Here is a 19,868-nt window from a genome sequence, read left to right as displayed (position 1 = left end):
GAATTTAAGGATTTAGAACTTGTCATGCTAGCATAGGTTCATGTGTTATTATTATGCAGGATTCATAGGTAATTTTAACCATCTTACTTTCCCTGTATAATCATGATAGATAACTTGTGCTTTAAACCTTTATGTTTTCAAATTCTTTAGACATATAGGGTCTCAATATAATTGGTGTCTATTAAGCTTCTATCTCTTTTATGAATGTCTAGTAGTATGTTATTCGTGCAACAAAAGTTGACGTTCAACAGTTTCGTGTTATCTGATTATTGTCATCACCATTGCATGCTTAGGTTAAGAACAATAAGGCTATTGAATGAAGTATTTAATAAAGTTAGAATCCCATGTTTGTCTCATATAATATACAACTCTCTTTACTCTCTTAGTTATAATTGTTAGTTTAATTCATAATTATAATCAAACCCAATTTGTTATCGTCTTAGCATTGGATAATAACCATATCATCGGCGCATAAGTGCATAAATTATATAGTTAACCAAAGCCAGTCTCTGTGGGAACGAACTAGAAACAATTCTATATTACTTGCGAACGTGTATACTTGTGTAAATTATTAGCGCGTGTTTAGCCCTAACAACAAGCAGCAAAAGCATTCAGCATTTATATTGTTCTGTTCATCTTCTTCTCTCCCAAAAGAGCTGAAGATTGCAATAAGGAATTTACGGAGAATCTCAAACTTTTTGTTTATCCATTTAACTTCTCACCGGAGTAACGTTATAATGCCCGGTTTAACTCTTTTATATTCGTAGGGGCATTATAAACGTTACCCGGTAATTGAATTCTAGTACAAACAAAAGCTAGATCATTGTCTAGGATTTGATTTGTAAATCTTTATAGAAGCTAGGAACTTTGTTGTTCTTATATTGTAGCCAGTTAATTTATGTACGAATATATATTTCCACGGATATCTTGTGTTCTTCGTTTTATTGTTACGAACACTATTACTCTCAAGAACACGTAACCACTAACCGAACATTAAATTTTATATCCGCAAAAGATTCGAAAAAAAATTAATTTAGTGATTATCGGTATTCAACCCCCATTCTACAATAATTCGGAACCGAACAACAAGTCTCCAACTTAGATGGTAATTAGGACTCCTGTAAGGCAGCGGATTCTAAATACTTCCTTGTAGGAGTTAATATCCTTGGATGTCGTGTCTCTAGTCTTCCAACCGTATTGGGCCTCACCTACAAACAACTTATATTTGTGGACTTTAACGACCTGGGTCGTTCTTAATTCGTGACAGGCCTTGACTGACTTGGTTCGTATTGGATTTTGAACATAAATTTCAAGTGTAATTATGTGACATTTAATGTTTTTTTAAGATGTATTTTTCATCCATATCAACAATCATCACTAACACAACACTCTTACATTAATTTTAACATTAGTTTTTGTATGAAATGTGATACGACACTGTGAGTCCACGTCAAGTAACACTCTCAGCTACAATTAGATCGAATCAAATTCAAGAGAAACAAAATAAAAATTTGTGAAAATCATCTTTTAATATGTCACTTTGAATCTAATTTTATTTGAGGTATATAGTATAAGGCAACTTTCGAGATTATATAAAACTGTGTCTTAAGTAGTTTTTATTAATATCTTATAATTTTTTGGGCTTTTACATGTGTTTTTAAAGTATTTAGTTTATAATTATTAATTTCAGATATAAGCGTTAATTCTATTTCAACAATTTTTAATATTTTAGGGTTCAATATTTTTCATTTGAATTTTAGATTTTTTAAAAAAAAGTAATAATTAAATCGATTTAGAGTTTAATATTTAAGGCATATGGCATAAAGACTCTATAGCCCTAAACTAAGCGGTGACCGTATTTAATAAATTTAATATTTTAAGATTCACAATTTCCAATTTAAATTTCAAATATGTAATTTAAAAAAATTATTTGTATTTGCTTAACACCACCTAAAACGGTGTTTTCACTTTATAACACGAGTTAATTGATGATAAAAATTTTACAATATACATAATGGAAACATTCGTTTTTTTAAGAATGTTATATGTAAATTATATTGAAACTAAGTACTTAATAGTAATGAAAGACGTAACTTTTTTTTCATTCTCCCTTATTGTAGAATAAGATTATTAGAAGAAGATAAATTTATTTTAACCAACTATATCAATTAGGTAAATACGGAATTCTTGAAAGTTATTAGTTTACAAAATAATATTCTGAGAATCGTAATCAATGAGTAACATATTCTCTATTTATATTAGTCACACAACTCCTGTATTAGCTATAAGAAATTTTTATTTACTCAATGAGTAATCTATCATGGTCAGCGAGGATCGATCAAACTCAGAACATGAGACGATATGATAGAATATAAACTCTTGACCATTTAAGTTATGCAACTGTACTCATTTTATATCTCTTTTATATATAATAGTAGAACAAGGAGATAAAATTCATGAGATTAAAAAGTCTCATTAAAAAAACTAAATTACCCTTATTTTTAATATTTATATAAAACATGTAGTTTTAGGGAATCGAACTTGAGAAATTTCATTCACCTCTACGACCTCGTACCGCTACACCATATTGTCACATGTACTTTTTATCATACACACGATATGTAAGTGTACTAAATGAAAATTTTATTTAACTTTAAAGATAGTTACTTCAATTCCGAAAAAAAGATATAATTACTTGAATATTTGTAAAGTTAATTTTAAAAAATTGAATTTCAAATATAAAGTTAGGCATAGTACATAAATGAATTATTATCTTATTTATTAATCATTTTTTAGTTCGAAAATATATCTCATATATTATTAACATATTTTATATTATAAAAAATAATTAAGATGTACATATATAATTTTTATAGAAAATATTGAAAATAGAATCAGTTATATATAAATAATCTATATTGGTATTATATATTTAGATAAGTTCGAATTATAATGAGTCAATTCATTTTAGTTTATTTCGAATTTGAAATTAGAACTTGGCCCATTATACAAAAAAGACTCAAAAAACATCATCATATTCTACATTTCGTAAATTTAATTAAAAGATCGGCGAGAATATCTTACCAATAATGTGAAATTTTTTAATATCATATATTAATATAAATTAATATGTTTGAGATATTTATAGGATCAAGTCGATTAATAATCTGTCTTAAAATTACTAACTTGACGGGTAGCGCATTATTATTTTTGGGACTTGTCCCGATTTTAAAAATATTATAAATTTGAGATGACATCTCACGAGATTTTCTAAAACTACGATAATATATTAAATCGATTTATTTTTTATTTTTCACTTTAAAAACTAGTTTTTCAAAAAGAATTATTTCAGATAAGCAATATTCATTGATTAAGATAATATTGTACAAATATGTTGAATTTTTTTAATATTTTGAATTATTCAAATAAAAGTTATATCTATACTATATTGTAGCATTTAATTCAATACATTCTATATTATTTAAATAATATATATATATATATATTGTTCAATAATTTGAAGGAATTTTCCAGTTCAACTAATATTTATAAAAGTTTATCGCATTGAAAAATATTTAATTTTAGAAGAATAGTATACAATGTTATCAAATTATTATATGAAAAAATATTCTAGTCGTAATGAAAGAAATTTAAAAGCGTTTTAAATAACGATATAATTACAATTTTTCCTTCGAATTCTTGAAAAAATCATGAATATCAATAACAAGTATTTATAATATATATAATTTATTTTTATGTTACAACTATGATTGATACCCGATTGCGTAAAAAATAAATTTGGATTGTTTGTCAGTGATAATGTGAATACCATATATAAATTATCGCAATTTATTTATTACATAATTTTAATTTTTGAATATTATGGATGCATGTTATTTAAGTAATCAATTGCCTCACTACATGTTAATAATGATTATACATGTTCAAAAATCAAATATTTAGCATATAAATAATTGAAATCATCGTAATTTACTAAGAAATGTAACATACGATAATTTATATGCTGACACACACATACAACTTAATCTTACTTTGTTAATAATAGTGTAAATAAAAAACTAACATTTTTCCATACATACATACGTTGAATTTCAAAAACTAATATTTTTCATTAAAATCAACTTTTATATTAACAGTAGTGTAAATTTTATATTTTTGTATATTATAATTGCAATTCATTCTGACTTTAGTTATACATTTTTTATCTTTTTAAATAGAGTAAATTAATAGTAAGTTAGTAGTGAACTCAGTAATAATATAGACCAATACATATAGTTTATTTAAATAAAATTTAAAATTTGTGATCAACTCTGTATTCGACATATATGTTAATTTTTAGCTTTTTCTTTGTAAACATACTAACGACATTCTACATATTAAGTTTTAATCGTTTCATTTTAAACCTACACTAACTACCCTAACTACCCTGTTTATATTGATTCATTGAATACAAATTATACAATACAAACAAGAATATATATATATATATTGCTTAATGAGCGATATTAGAAACGTTATTTAATATGGTAATGTCCTGTATGAAAATAATACACATTAATAAACAGTCAACTTCTATTTGATATACGTTAAATATTGTACAACATTTACAAATAAGAGAATAACTAACAACATTATAGTTGCATGATGCATAAAAAAATTCTAGAAAATGACCGGTGTCTTGCACGGGTTATTATGCTAGTTTATATTAGTAACACAACTACTGTATCAGTTACAAGATATATATATATATAGGGAGGATCAAATGGTAACTCAATTTGATCAAGTAACTTAGTAACTAAATTTGTGCCACTAGATGGATTTTGTATAAACGGTCCAAATGATTTAGAAAATAATAACTAACTGCAGGACGTTAACATGTTTAAAAACCTAATTAACTTGCACTTTAAACACCTTAATTTTGTTTAATTTTATAAAACACGTTAAACTTAATTTTTTAATTCTAATATGTTACATGTGTTTTTAATTGCAACACAACAAATTGCATTTTAAGATGAAAAATAAAAAAAGACATATTCAATGTTGATGTGTGTCATGTAAATTTTTTAATTTTGTCAATAATCTCTTTTTATATTTTTTTTCTATCCCTTGTTTTTTAACAAATATTATTTTAAAATTAGAAAACCTAAAAATAACATAAAACAAACAAATAAAACTCTAGAAAAAAACTCGGGATCAAAATTTTAAAGAAGAAACAACTACGACAAAACAAAACAATGTTAAAAAATACATAACACTAAAGAAAAATATCATTACACAACATAATTACAGAACATGTTAAACTTTCACCGACATTAGTTAGAAATAACATTAACTAAAAAGAGAACATACAAAAATTACATAACATTAGTTAAAAATACAGAACACGTACAAATTACATAACATTAATTTAAAATAAAGAACACTGGTAAAAAATAAATCCTATAAAAATAATAATTAAAGAACATAAAAATAATTATAGAACACATAATTACTAGATGCAAAAAAATTAAAAAACACTACAATGTAAAATACTTAAAAAAACACAGCACACATGTTATAGAACAAGATGTCAAAATTACGGAATATAAAGATGGTTAAGAACAATAAACTGTTGAACATAAATGTGGCTAAAGTTGATGAACATACGTGGACCTATGGAATACTTAGTTACCTTAATAAACTAGTTACCCACTGAATCTGACCCTATATATATATAACATACTTTTTTACATATCAGAAAATTCTTTTTAACAATAACTGACATATCAAGCTTCCCTGCTTTCTTGGAATAAAAGATCTATACTATATTATAATAGACGAAATATTAAAAGTTTGGTAGTCGGTCGGTCGGTACTGACTGAAATTACTTAATTACCCTCAATTAAATATACTATATTATAATAGAAGAAACAGTAAATATACTATATTATAATAGACGAAACATTAAAAGTTTGGTAGTCGGTCGGTCGGTACTGACTGAAATTACTTAATTACCCTCACTTAATTATTCTAATTATAATTATTGGGTCGATCAATTCTAATTCTAATTGTAATTGATATTGAAATCAACTTTCTCTATTACTTTACCAATTTCAATTATATTTTATATCGAACTCTATATCTTTAACTTCTTCTACAAATTTATAATTTTGTTGTGCATATGTTGTGTACTTGATGATTACATGAACAAAACACCTAAGTATATTTTACTTAGTGAAATAATGTAGCACTCGACGGATAAGAATTATAGTCCCGACGGATAACTCATTATAGTCCCGACGGATGATGACTTATTATCCATCGAGTGAGTAGCTTATGTAATAATGAGTCTGTAGCACATTTTTGCATATACCTTTGTATAGATTTTGTACTAGCATATAAGTCATGTTGACTTTAACTAGATATGCAGAATAGGTTTATTAATTGTACATAGATGATGTCTTGTAATTCTGCATAAATGAATTTAAGTCAAGTGCCAAAATAGCTACCGACTGATGATTAACAAAGCCATCGACGGATGATCAAATGGCTATCAACGGATGTTCAATATAGCAGTCGACGGATGATCAATAAAGCCATCAACGGATGATCATAAACTCGACGGATGATCATGTACTCAACGGATAAAGAATTCAAATATCAGTTGACAGTGACAGCATAGTCACATGCGTCGAAGTGTATGCAAATGGAATGAGGAAGCCTATTAACTGGGTAATAGAGAACAAAGTAGCAAAGTATTAGACCCGATAGTTTTTATAATGATCCTGTCTTTTGACTTTGTAATCTTGGTAATATATAAACCAAGAAGTAGCAAATAGAAACATAGATCTGGGAACACATCAAGAGAAACATTTGTAAGCAGAATTATTAGCATTTCTCTGTATTCTCAGTAGTTCAATATTTGTAAGAAGCTGTGAGCATTTTTGCACACAGGGTTCTCTCGATATATAATATATATCTCTGGTGAAATCATTCAAATCCACCAGAAAGTTTTTAAAGATTCTTGTTTTTAATTACATGTGTTTTGATTCACTTAAGTTTTTATTCCGCATTGTGCTAATCAATACACTTATATTTATATTTGAGTTAGAACATTTTATTTCAAGAAAAAGTTTCAAGAATTCCATTCAACCTCCCTTCTGTAATTCTTGTCATATTGTTAAGGGACTAACAATTGGTATCAAAGCGAGCTCTTAACTTACAAAGAGTTTAAAGATCAAAACAATACAGCAAGATGAACAAGAAGGATGTTGGAGTCAAGATCCCTTTTCTGGATAAAGATAATTACCATCATTGGAAGGTAAAGATGCATCTTCACATGCTTTCTCAAGATGAGGCCTATGTGGACTGCATAGAAAGAGGCCCTCATGTTCCAATGAGAGCTGCAACAGGAAACGAGCCATCAGTCCTCAAGGCATGAATGGTCTGATCCTGACATTGAACAAGTCAGGAAGGATAAAAAGGCCATGAATATCCTGTTTAATGGAGTTGAATATCCTGTGATGGCACTGAGCAAGTTAGAGAAAACAAGATGTAGCTCCTGATTCAGCAATATGAGCATTCCCATAATGAAGAAAGTGAGTCTCTCACTGACATCTTTAGTAGGTTTCAGAAACTACTAAATGCTCTAAAGTTGCATGGAAGGGTCTATCATACTAAAGATTCCAGTATGAAATTCCTTATATCTCTTCGAAAGGAATGGAAACCAATGACAGTCTCATTAAGAAACTCACAAGACTATAAGGAGTTTACTTCGGAGAGACTGTATGGCATCCTGAAAACCTATGAGCTTGAAATAGAGCAGGATGAAAGGATGGAGAGAGGAAAGAAGAAAGGAGGATCCATTGCACTAGTTGCTGAGTTGGAAAAGGAGAAGGAAATGAAGATGGAAGCTGCTGAATCAACTTCAAGGGTCTGTGAGAACAAGGGCAAGGGGCTTGCAGTAGAAAGTGAAGATTCATTGAGCCAAGATGACATGGAGGACATTGATGAGCACCTGGCTTTTCTTTTTAGGAGATTTTCCAAGCTCAAGTTCAAGAAGAACTTTGGAGCAGCCAAGCCAAATAGAAACATGGTGGATAAATCAAAATTCAAATGTTTCAAATGTGGCTTGGCAGGGCATTTTTCCAGTGACTGTAGGAAGTCAGATTCCAGTAAGAAAAAGTTTGAGTCTGTGGATTATAAGCAAAAATAATTTGATCTACTCAAGCAAAAGGAAAGGGCTTTTATTACACAATAAAATGACTGGGCAGCAGATGGTCTGGATGAAGATGAAGATGTCAGCTATGTCAATCTAGCCCTAATGGCCAAGTCTGATGAGACAGAAACAAGTTCCTCAAGCAATCAGGGAAACAGAAAGAATCTTTGGTACTTGGATAGTGGTTGTTCAAGACACATGACTGGTGATTCTACTCTGCTCACAGAGTTTAAGGAGAAAGCTGGCCCAAGTATTACTTTTGGAGATGACAGCAAGGGTTATATTGTGGGATATGGCTTGATTTCAAAGGACAATGTCATCATTGAGGAGGTTGCTTTAGTGGATGGTCTCAAACACAATCTGTTGAGTATCAGCCAGCTTTGTGATAAAGGCAATTCAGTAACCTTCAGCTCAGAAGCCTGTGTTGTGACTAATAAAAGAAGCAACAAAGTGGTTCTCACTGGTGTGAGAAAAGGAAATATGTACCTAGCTGACTTCAACTCATCTAATGCAGAATCTGTAACTTGTCTTCTCAGTGAAGCAAGTCAGGATGAAAGTTGGCTACGGCACAAGAAGCTATCCCATTTAAACTTCAAGACCATGAATGATCTAGTAAAGAAAGAACTGGTCAGAGGCATTCCCCTAGTGGAGTTTTCTAAGGATGGACTGTGTGATGCCTGCCAAAAAGGGAAGCAGATTAAAGCATCATTCAGGAAGAAACTTGATTCAACAATTGAAGAGCCTTTGCAACTGCTTCACATGGATTTGTTTGGACCAGTCAATGTATTGTCCATCTCAAGGAAAAGATTTTGCCTAGTAATTATAGATGATTTCTCAAAGTTCTCTTGGACATATTTCCTAAAGTCTAAAGATGAGGCTAGTGAAATCATTATCAATCACATAAGGCAAGTCAATAATCATCCTGATTTCAAGGTTAGAAGAATGAGGAGTGACAATGGAACTGAGTTCAAGAATTCTGTCATGAGAGCATTTTGTGAGGAAAATGGGATTCTGCATGAGTTTTCAGCAGCAAGGACTCCACAACAGAATGGAGTAGTGGAAAGGAAGAACAAATCACTTATAGAAGCTGCAAGGACAATGCTTGAAGAATCTAAGTTACCAACATATTTCTGGGATGAAGCTGTAAATACTGCATGTTATACTCAGAATATTTCTCTGGTTAATCAAGCAAGATGCATGACTCCCTATCAATTGTTCAAGAACAAGAAGCCAACTCTAAACTTTCTTCATGTCTTTGTCTGCAAATGCTATATTCTGAGAAATCAAACTGATCAAAATGGGAAGTTTGATGTTAAAGCAGATGAAGGAATTTTTGTTGGATATGCTGTTGGTAAAGCATATAGAGTCTACAATCTAAGAACCAACATTGTTCTGGAATCAATACATGTTGTGTTTGATGATAAAAAGATTGAAGGACTGAAAGATGGAGATTACCATGAGAGCCTCAAATTCGACAATGTGGAGATGGTTAGTGATGAAAGTGATCAAGAGAATGTATCTAAGGATAATGCATATAAATCTACCACCAATGAAGCACAAAACTCAACATATGTCGAGTTACATTATGCTTCATCCGTCGTGTAAGTCATATGTCATAGCCTATTTGTATATTCGAGGATTCAACTCAACTCAAATAAGAATGTAATAAGTAAATAGTGGATCGACCGTCACAGAGATCTCGCAAAGTAATATCTGTCAAAGGATTCAGAGACAAGGTTCATCTACAGACTTGAGGAGTTAATTCACTGGAAGAAGTTCAAGAAGTTGATCATGCCTCAGTGATATAAATCAAGATCGTGGATTTAATCAAGTGACAGAGATCTCGTCACAGTATCAATAAATTACAAGGATTTAATCTGAAGAAAATCAAAGTGTCAAAGTCAAGATATGAAGAAACGTCACGGAAGTTAGTCACTCATGAACCAGACAGTACATCGAGTGTCAACGTTGAAGTGGTGGAATTGATTCATAATTTTCAGTGATTTTCAGAAGATTTGCAGAAGAATGGTTGATGCTCAAGACTAGAATTAATTCTCTATTAATTAATTAAGTCATCTAATTTAATTAAGAAAATAAATTATATCTGCGAAGAATAATTTATTTATTAATTGAATTAATTGATTATTTAATTCTGAATTAATTCTAGGAATTTTCAGAAGTTTAATTGGATTAAATTCAAGCATTAAATCAGCAAGACAATTGAAAATGAACTAGCATGACAATCAGGATTGTCATACCGATTGTCATGCTAGGCCATATTCAATTGTCACACCGAAAGTTACTCTAGGAGGATGATTGTCTTGCTAGTTCATTCTGATTGTCATGCTAGTTCATTCAGATTGTCTTGCTAGTTCATTCAATTGTCTCACCGAAAGTCTTGCCAGCTATAGGATTGTCATGCCAAGTCAATTCTATTCGTTTGTTGATTTAAAAAGAAGCAGAGAAGCAGCAACTTATTATTAAGAACACAGAAGTCAAGAAACAAGGCAGAAAAGAAAATCAAGAAGAAATATTTCATCTTTTCATCTGCATACTTCAAGATTAAATTTCTAGATTGTAAAGTTAAATCCAATCCACTAGAAATCTTTATCTTGCTCTTGTGTATCAATCTAGCGGATCAAAATCTCTAGAACTTAATCTCAAATTGCGTTTAGCATTTGAATCTATTTTATTACAAAAATAGAAAAAGTTCATGTCGAATTTATTCTAGATTTGTGATAATTAATTTGAGATTAATTCCTTGTAATCGATACAGTTGTTGTAACACCTTTCAAGTTTAATAATATTTTTATTTAACTTGAATTTTGTTTCACATTTTTTATTCCGCATTTTATTCGATTATTTGGTAACGTTTGTATTCAACCCCCCCTTCTACAAACACATTGGGACCCAACAATTGGTATCAGAGCCTTCTGATTAACGAACAAATCAAGATCCTAGACTTTTGTGATTTTTCAACTCCTTGAATTTTTATTTATTCAAAAATTCATAATGACTTCACATAAAGTTGGAACCGTTAAAATTCCACAATTTGATAAAGAGAATTATATCATGTGGAAGAAGAAGATGCTATTATTTTTACAAGTTGCAAATCCCAAATATTTAAACTTGTTAAAGAAGGGTATAAAAACTCCGATGGTTATTGAACCGGAGGTAATAATAGATGGTGTGGTGACTACTGAAGCTAGAACCTAGCCAAAAGAGCCTGAAGATTTTACTCCTGCTGAGAAGGAAGAAGTCTCCTTGGATGCCAGCCTTCAATTAATATTAATTGATTCCCTTGATCCCTTGATGAACAGACATGTGATGAACTGTAAAAATTCCAAACACATGTGGGAAACTATTGAGGTGATTAATGAAGGCACGGAGGAAGTTAGGGAGAACAAGTTGGAAATCCTAACCTCTGAATATGAACATTTCAAATCAAATCCAGGAGAAGGAATTACTGAAGTGTTTGAGAGGTACAATGCGTTGATCAACAACCTGAACATCAATGGAAAGTATTATTCAATCAGGGAGGTCAACAAAAAGTTCCTTTTAACACTGTCAGCTCATCTTGAACATAGAATCACTGCCATTAGAGAAGCTAGAGATCTAAGTGAGATTTCTTTGGACAGGCTCTATGGAGTGTTAAAAACCTATGAGTTGGAGCAGATTCAACAGAAGGAAGTCTACGGGAAGGATAGAATGGTCAGCACATCTACTGCACTTGTAGCTGAAGGTCAACAACAACAACAATCTCAACAGTTAGAAAGAATGGTACAGTTTTCCAAGGGTGAGGAAAATGAGTTAGTAGCAGAATATGATCCTCCTACTACAAATCAATCAAGTGATGATTTTTATTCCTTGGAAGAGCTGGAGCAATTGGAAGATGAATCAATGGCCCAAATTGTCAAGAGATTCTCCCATGTCAGATTCAGGAGGAATCCCAAGCTTAAGTACAAGTCCAACTACAACAAATTCCAGAAAGGTGGATCTTCATCCTCTAACACCAGCAGTGGTGGGTACAAAACAGGGATGGTTGATCGAAGCACCATTAGATGCTATAACTGCAATGAGTTGGGACACTTTGCCACAGAATGTAGGAAGCCAAAGCAAGTAAGAAAGAACTCTGAAAGGGCTTATCTGGCAAAGGGAAGAAGCTGGGATGATACTGACAGTGAAGATGAAGATGAAGGAAATCTTGCTCTTATGGCTATTGATGGAAAAGCTTCATCGTCAAGAATAGAGGTAAAACTTTCTGATGCTGAAATGGTTTATCATCTAAGAGGTAACTTAGATTGTGCACGTCGTGATAATGAACTATTAAGTTTAAAGATCACAGACCTTGAGAAAGAGGTCAATGAATTAAGACTTGTGCATATTAATCAAGACAAATTAAAAGAACAGGTATCTTTTCTAGAGAATAGAGTTGACTGTTATAGAAAACTCGAAACTATTCTCAAAGACAAGATCACCGGTCTTGAGACTAAGGTTAGAGCCTACTTCAATTCTTGTTCGAAGGCTAAAGAGTTCTACAGTAAGCAAGCTGTTAATCAAACATCTGGAATAGGATATGATTACAATGCTGCTATTGGAGAATTAGGCATAAACTCCCCTCCTCATGTCTGTGCTAAAGGGAGGGAAGTATCACATGTGCTTAAGGGTGTTGATGAACCCCTCTATAAAGCATCAATTGCTGAACCATTTGATGCGACCTCTTCTGTTATTCAAGAAGAAATACGTGCTGAGGATCATGCTAATGAGAAGATTGTTTCCAAGTCAAGTGAGTCGAAAGTTCCAGTCAAAGTTGTGAAAGCAACTGAGACTAACTCAGACACACATGAGTTGGATAACAATAATGCCATGTCTACCATGCATAAATTGCCTGCTGTTAATCACTCTCATAAAGCATGTGGTGTTTCTAATTGTATGTCTTGTGCTTTTAATATGATGTATGCTTATTTTAATGGTAAGCATGTGTCTAATGATAAGACTACTCCTCGTCAGCATGTGAATAACAAGAAGCATGATAGGTCTAAGACTGCCAGTCCTTCTAAGGCTAGAAAGGAGACATTTGTGCCTAAGCTTAAACAGAAATTTGTTAAGGCTGTTTACAAGGTCAAATGTTCAGTCATTGAGAAAGTTGAGGCAATTAAAATTAAAAATGTTGTTTTGCCTGACAAAGGACAGTTCTACAAGTATGCCGGGCCCAACCAAGTTTGGGTTCCGAAGAAGGTCTAATCCATTTGTAGTGCAGGGATTAAACAGGTGTAACCGGTAGTGTGGATTCTTGACAGTGGATCATCAAGACATATGACCGGAGATAGAGCCCTGCTATCAAATGTGGATTGAGGAAGCTGGCCCCATGGTTACCTTTGGAGATAACAGCAAAGGTTTATCTGAGGGATATGGCTGTTTGCAAGCGGGGAATGTTATCATTTTAATTTTGTATATTGTGCTAGGTTATTATCAGGAAGCAGTATCCAACATATAGCACCAGTGACGAGACTTGAGAATATTACGACATATCAGGCACCTGCTGCACATTACACTTGGAATTGAACTCTAGTAAGATGTGTACAAGTGTACTCCTGGTTGGTGAGTCAAAAGAGGAAGTCAGTGCACCACAGTTCATGGACTTTGCAGTTGCAGATCTATTGGACTATGCAATCTCTTCTTCACAATCTCACTTCAGGTTGGTATGAACTAGTATACTGCTCAAGCAATCATCAAGGACATGGTATGGCACTCTAACAGAAGTTATAATTTTATATGAACTAGTAGAGTCGTCATAATTATGCAACATAACAATTAGTATCTAAAGTACTTGACAAGTATCGGTCAATGATATCTTGTTAACATTATGTTGCAGATATTTGTAAGCTTTTGACATGAATGAGAATTACTTAGACTTTACCCTAAGTGATCAATATTTTATCAAAAACTCATTCATATTGAAAAACAAAATTAAACTTCTTTCTACATTAGTGATTTCTTATTTCATGTAAAATCTTTTGAAATCACTATTGTAAATCATTTTCTCTCTATTACCATATGTTCTATGATACAGGTTCAGTCTCCATTGACTTTCTTTCATTGACAGTCATGAGGTTGAAAACCCACAACGTCTATCCCAGACTGTAAAGACAAACACAAAAAAAACAGAACCAACCAACACTCTCTTACCACTAAATGTAGTATGAATGAGCGTGAGGGAGATAGTGCCTAGTGCACCACATAAGGAAGGTTCTGTAGTCAACCCAGTAGCTCTGTCTCCTACATAGATGAGTAGTATTTAAACCGAGACAACTGCTAACCCCCATACATCTTCTCAAAAAGATGTAATGGTTGAAAAGGCACAAAATCAGTTACTAGATTCATTCTCTCAACAGGGTGCATCTATTGAATTTTGCCTGTCGGCCAAGGTATCCGATGTAGTGTCACCACTTCAAACATAATCAATTCTTGATGCACAAGGAGAGGTTACACACACAAAGGATGAGTTGACGGAAACAAGAGTTTCGACCATTTTAAGGTCAGATTCGATTGTTCAAGGTTCGTTAGTGGACCAATTGCCTTTACAGGTGTTAGGAGAGGATACTGATCCAAAAGCCATATGTCAGTGGTCAGTGTCTACCTCCCCAGGCTTAAATCCCCTGGATGCATCTGCGGATAGTGGATCTGACATAGGTGCAGATCGGCAACTTGTTGACAATGATTCAGATATTACCTGATGAGTCACAAGGAAATGTCTTCACAGGCATTAGAAGGGAACTGTGATCTTTATGCTAAATTCTTTGGATCATTGTTTACCTTCCCAGAATTCAAATCTGGAACCCTAAAAGGGAAACTAGCAACTTGTAGATTATGACTCAGATTTATCTGACGAGTTTAACAAGGATGGGGATTTGTGAACTCCCATTGCACCACCTGTGACCTCCTTAAGGATGGCTAAGGTGATTTTCCTTGCAGGTATAGCTGATTTTTGGAGCTATGAGAGGAGGGATACACTTGTGAGAATGAGTGTAAACACGAGTGGAGAGAAGAGTGAAACACTATGAGGTACACTAAACAGAATCACACACTCACAGTGAGGTAGAAAGAGAAACTACTTGTTATTTCTTTTCCAACCAAGTGAAATATGAGAACTCCTTCAGACGACGGCATACATTCCTTCTTTAAGGGGGAGATAAAAGCTTAAGAATAGTTTGGAGGATTCCTCAACTAAGGGGGAGAAATAGCAGGGAGGAAGAAAAAGATCCTAAAAATGTACACTACACCACACCATTGTTGTTTGTAACTACGGATCCTATTGTACGGGAGAGGTGGTAAACACAAGGTGATTTCCTAGTAAGGGAAGAAGCTGTTAGGGGAGTACCATTGGTTTTATCTGCGGATCCTATTGTACAGGAGAGGTGGTAAAACGAAGGTGATCTTCTTTAATCAGTTGATTCTCATAGGGGGAGAAGCAAGAGATATGGGCTTCTCAACAGGAAATGTGGTTGTACAAATGAAGATGGAACTACTTGAAGATATGTTCAGTCTAGAGGAACATCTACTTGGAATCTGGAAAATGTTAAATCTAGTCCAGAACTTTTCTACTATTTACTTTGCATGTATGTTTATATCTTTTTCTTATTTGTTAGTTGAGTTATCCTCTAGGTATTTGTGTGTTATTGTCTAACAAACAAATAGGGGGAGATTGTAAGTCATATGTCATAGCCTATTTGTATATTCGAGGATTCAACTCAACTCAAATAAGAATGTAATAAGTAAATAGTGGATCGACCGTCACAGAGATCTCGCAAAGTAATATCTGTCAAAGGATTCAGAGACAAGGTTCATCTACAGACTTGAGGAGTTAATTCACTGGAAGAAGTTCAAGAAGTTGATCATGCCTCAGTGATATAAATCAAGATCGTGGATTTAATCAAGTGACAGAGATCTCGTCAGGGTATCAATAAATTACAAGGATTTAATCTGAAGAAAATCAAAGTGTCAAAGTCAAGATATGAAGAAACGTCACGGAAGTTAGTCACTCATGAACCAGACAGTACATCGAGTGTCAACGTTGAAGTGGTGGAATTGATTCATAATTTTCAGTGATTTTCAGAAGATTTGCAGAAGAATGGTTGCTGCTCAAGACTAGAATTAATTCTCTATTAATTAATTAAGTCATCTAATTTAATTAAGAAAATAATTATATCTGCAAAGAATAATTTATTTATTAATTGAATTAATTGATTAATTAATTCTGAATTAATTCTAGGAATTTTCAGAAGTTTAATTGGATTAAATTCAAGCATTAAATCAGCAAGACAATTGAAAATGAACTAGCATGACAATCAGGATTGTCATACCGATTGTCATGCTAGGCCATATTCAATTGTCACACCGAAAGTTACTCTAGGAGGATGATTGTCTTGCTAGTTCATTCTGATTGTCATGCTAGTTCATTCAGATTGTCTTGCTAGTTCATTCAATTGTCTCACCGAAAGTCTTGCCAGCTATAGGATTGTCATGCCAAGTCAATTCTATTCGTTTGTTGATTTAAAAAGAAGCAGAGAAGCAGCAACTTATTATTAAGAACACAGAAGTCAAGAAACAAGGCAGAAAAGAAAATCAAGAAGAAATAGTTCATCTTTTCATCTGCATACTTCAAGATTAAATTTCTAGATTGTAAAGTTAAATCCAATCCACTAGAAATCTTTATCTTGCTCTTGTGTATTCAATCTAGCGGATCAAAATCTCTAGAACTTAATCTCAAATTGCGTTTAGCATTTGAATCTATTTTATTACAAAAATAGAAAAAGTTCATGTCGAATTTATTCTAGATTTGTGATAATTAATTTGAGATTAATTCCTTGTAATCGATACAGTTGTTGTAACACCTTTCAAGTTTAATAATATTTTTATTTAACTTGAATTTGTTTCACATTTTTTATTCCGCATTTTATTTGATTATTTGGTAACGTTGTATTCAACCCCCCCTTCTACAAACACATTGGGACCCAACACGTCGGAAGGTAGTCTGCGTTATCCGTCGGAAGACAACCAGCTTCATCCGTCGGTACTCAAAATTCACCATCCGTCGGTTATCAAGAGGAGCAGGAAGTCAAGATAGATCACCTATAAAAGTTCCCCTTTCTCAAATCAAGATCCACAAACTCAGGGGGAGTTTTTAACAATCAAAACTAAATCACACATGAAGACAACAATGAGGTTTCTTCATCTAGAGCTAATCTACCTCAACAAAGGAATGGACAAAAGATCACCCTTTGAGCTTATTATTGGTGATGTTTCTTCTAGAGTTCAAACAAGAAGAGCAACTCAGGAAGAACCAAAGAAGGTAGAAGAAGCTTTGTTGATCCTGATTGGATTTTAGCTATGCAGGAGGAGCTAAAACCAATTTGAAAGGAATAAATGTATGGAAGCTGGTGCTCAAGCCTAAGGAAAGAATCCAATAGACACCAAGTGGGTATTCAGAACCAAGATGGATGAAAATGGCATAGTTGTCAGGAACAAAGCTAGATTGGTTGCTAAGGGCTATTGTCAGCAAGAAGGAATAGATTTTGATGAAACATTTGGTCTTGTTATAAGACTTGAAGCCATCAGAATCTTCTTAGCCTATGCAGCCTATGCCAACTTCAAGGTCTATCAATGGATGTCAAAGGTGCCTTTCTGAATGGAGATTTGGAGGAAGAAGTCTATCTAAGTCAACCTCCTGGCTTTGAAGATCCAAATTTCCAGAACATGTCTATTATCTCTTGAAAGCACTTTATGGACGGAAGCAAGCACCTAGAGCCTGGTATGACACTTTATCAAAGTTCCTTTTGGAAAATCACTTCACAAGAAGGTACTGTAGATAAAACTTTATTTTTCAGAATGTTAATGGCTCTAGTATACTTGTTCAATTTAAGATGATATTATTTTTGGTTCTACAGATGAGAAACTTTGCAAAAAGTTTGCCAAATTAATGCAAAGTAAGTATGAAATGAGTATGATGGGAGAACTAACTTACTTTCTTGGTTTACAAGTTAAGCAAGTTAGTGATGGAATAGTCTTAGTCAAACATTATTAGAAATGAGTATGATGGGAGAACTAACTTACTTTGAGGACAAAGAGAAAGTAGGAGAAGAGAGAAAATCGAAGAACCACCATTATTAGAGATGGGGGATCAAGTAGATAATATTAAGGCATTGAGGACTATTCTAAGCTTAAGATCAATGATAGGTCAGTCAAGCATCATCAGGCAGCCATCGCGGCTAACACTTTTAAGATCAATATCGAGCACGATTCAGATGATACAGAACTCAGTTCCGTTTGGGGGTTCTCCTACAGAAGACCCCAACATGCACATCAGGGATTTAATCGAGATCTGTGACCCTTTCAAGTTCAACGATGTGTCTGAAGATGCTATCTAGCTGTGACTATTCCCTTCTTTTTAGGGACAAAGCAAAATGTTGGTACATTTTCTCTACCACCAGGGTCTATAACCAAATGGGAGGATCTTGCTCAAAAGTTTTTCACTAATCTTCTTTTCCTATGGCGAAGACTGATGCAATCAAGAATGCTCGTAATCAGTTTGCTCAGCAAACTGGTGAATCTCTGTGTGAGGCTTGGGATCAATATAAGGAGATGCTGAGGAAGTGCCCACTACATGGCATGCCTGATTGGATTGATTATCAACTATTTTACAATGGTTTAGGAGCAAAATCTAGACTATGCTCGATACAGGCATATGTGGAGCCTTAGGGCTAAAAGCTACAATTAAAGCTTATTGAGTTGATTGAGCTAATGGCAGCCAATAATACCAGAATTCTACACAAAGGATGTTGCAATGAAAGGTAGCAGGAATTCTGGAAGTGATCAAGCTGCTGTTATAGCTTCTCAACTTCAAGCTTGACAATGAAAGTGGACTCTTGGCTACTTCTATGGAGTTACCAGATCACAAGTATTTGTGAGCTTTGCGCGGGGGCACATGTAACTGAGCAGTGTGCTATTTCTAGCGAATCAGCTCAATTTGTGAGCAACTTTCAGATATAACAACAACAAGCTCCAGCCACTTATCATCCGAATAAACCGCAATCATCCTAACTTCAACTGGAGCAACAATCATAATACGGTTGCAACAATCTTATCAGCCATATACAGCAATGCAGTATAACCCCTCCTGGTTGTTCGCAACAACCGTAATATGCCCCCAAAGTAACAACTTCAACTTCAACAGTTACCTCAATCTAATGAAAAATCTGAATTGGAGGAGTTGAGACTTATGTGCAAGAGCCAAGTTGTCTCTATCAAGACCTTGGAGAATCAAATCAGCAAAATTGCTAATGCATTACTAAATCGTCAACCTGGCACACTTCCAAGTATGAAGTGCCAGGCAAAAAGGAAGCTCAGGAGCATGTTAAAGCAATCACATTGAGGTATGGTAATGTTGTGAATCCTGAACAAGCTAAGACTCCAGATTCTGAAGTGGAGGCTGATGAAGAAGAAGTGTAGAAGGAAGCTGAAGTGGAACCAAGAAAGACTACTGTTGAGCACACTCCTCCTGAGGGTAATACATGGGAGAAACAGATCTATCATCCACCTCCTTTTCCTAAGAGGCTACAGAAGAAGAAACTGGATAAGCAGTTTGCAAAGT

General features: G+C 33.4%; 1 pseudogene; it reads right to left on the bottom strand.

Annotated features, from left to right (window-relative positions):
* Positions 1-18,791: 18,791 nt before the first annotated feature.
* Positions 18,792-18,888, bottom strand: LOC141679886 (small nucleolar RNA R71; annotated as a pseudogene).
* Positions 18,889-19,868: the final 980 nt, after the last annotated feature.

This window comes from Apium graveolens, chromosome 1 (assembly GCF_009905375.1).
Source record: "Apium graveolens cultivar Ventura chromosome 1, ASM990537v1, whole genome shotgun sequence".
NCBI lineage: Eukaryota > Viridiplantae > Streptophyta > Magnoliopsida > Apiales > Apiaceae > Apium > Apium graveolens.
Note: the sequence above shows the minus strand (reverse complement) of the source record. Positions and strands in the feature narration are given on the sequence as shown.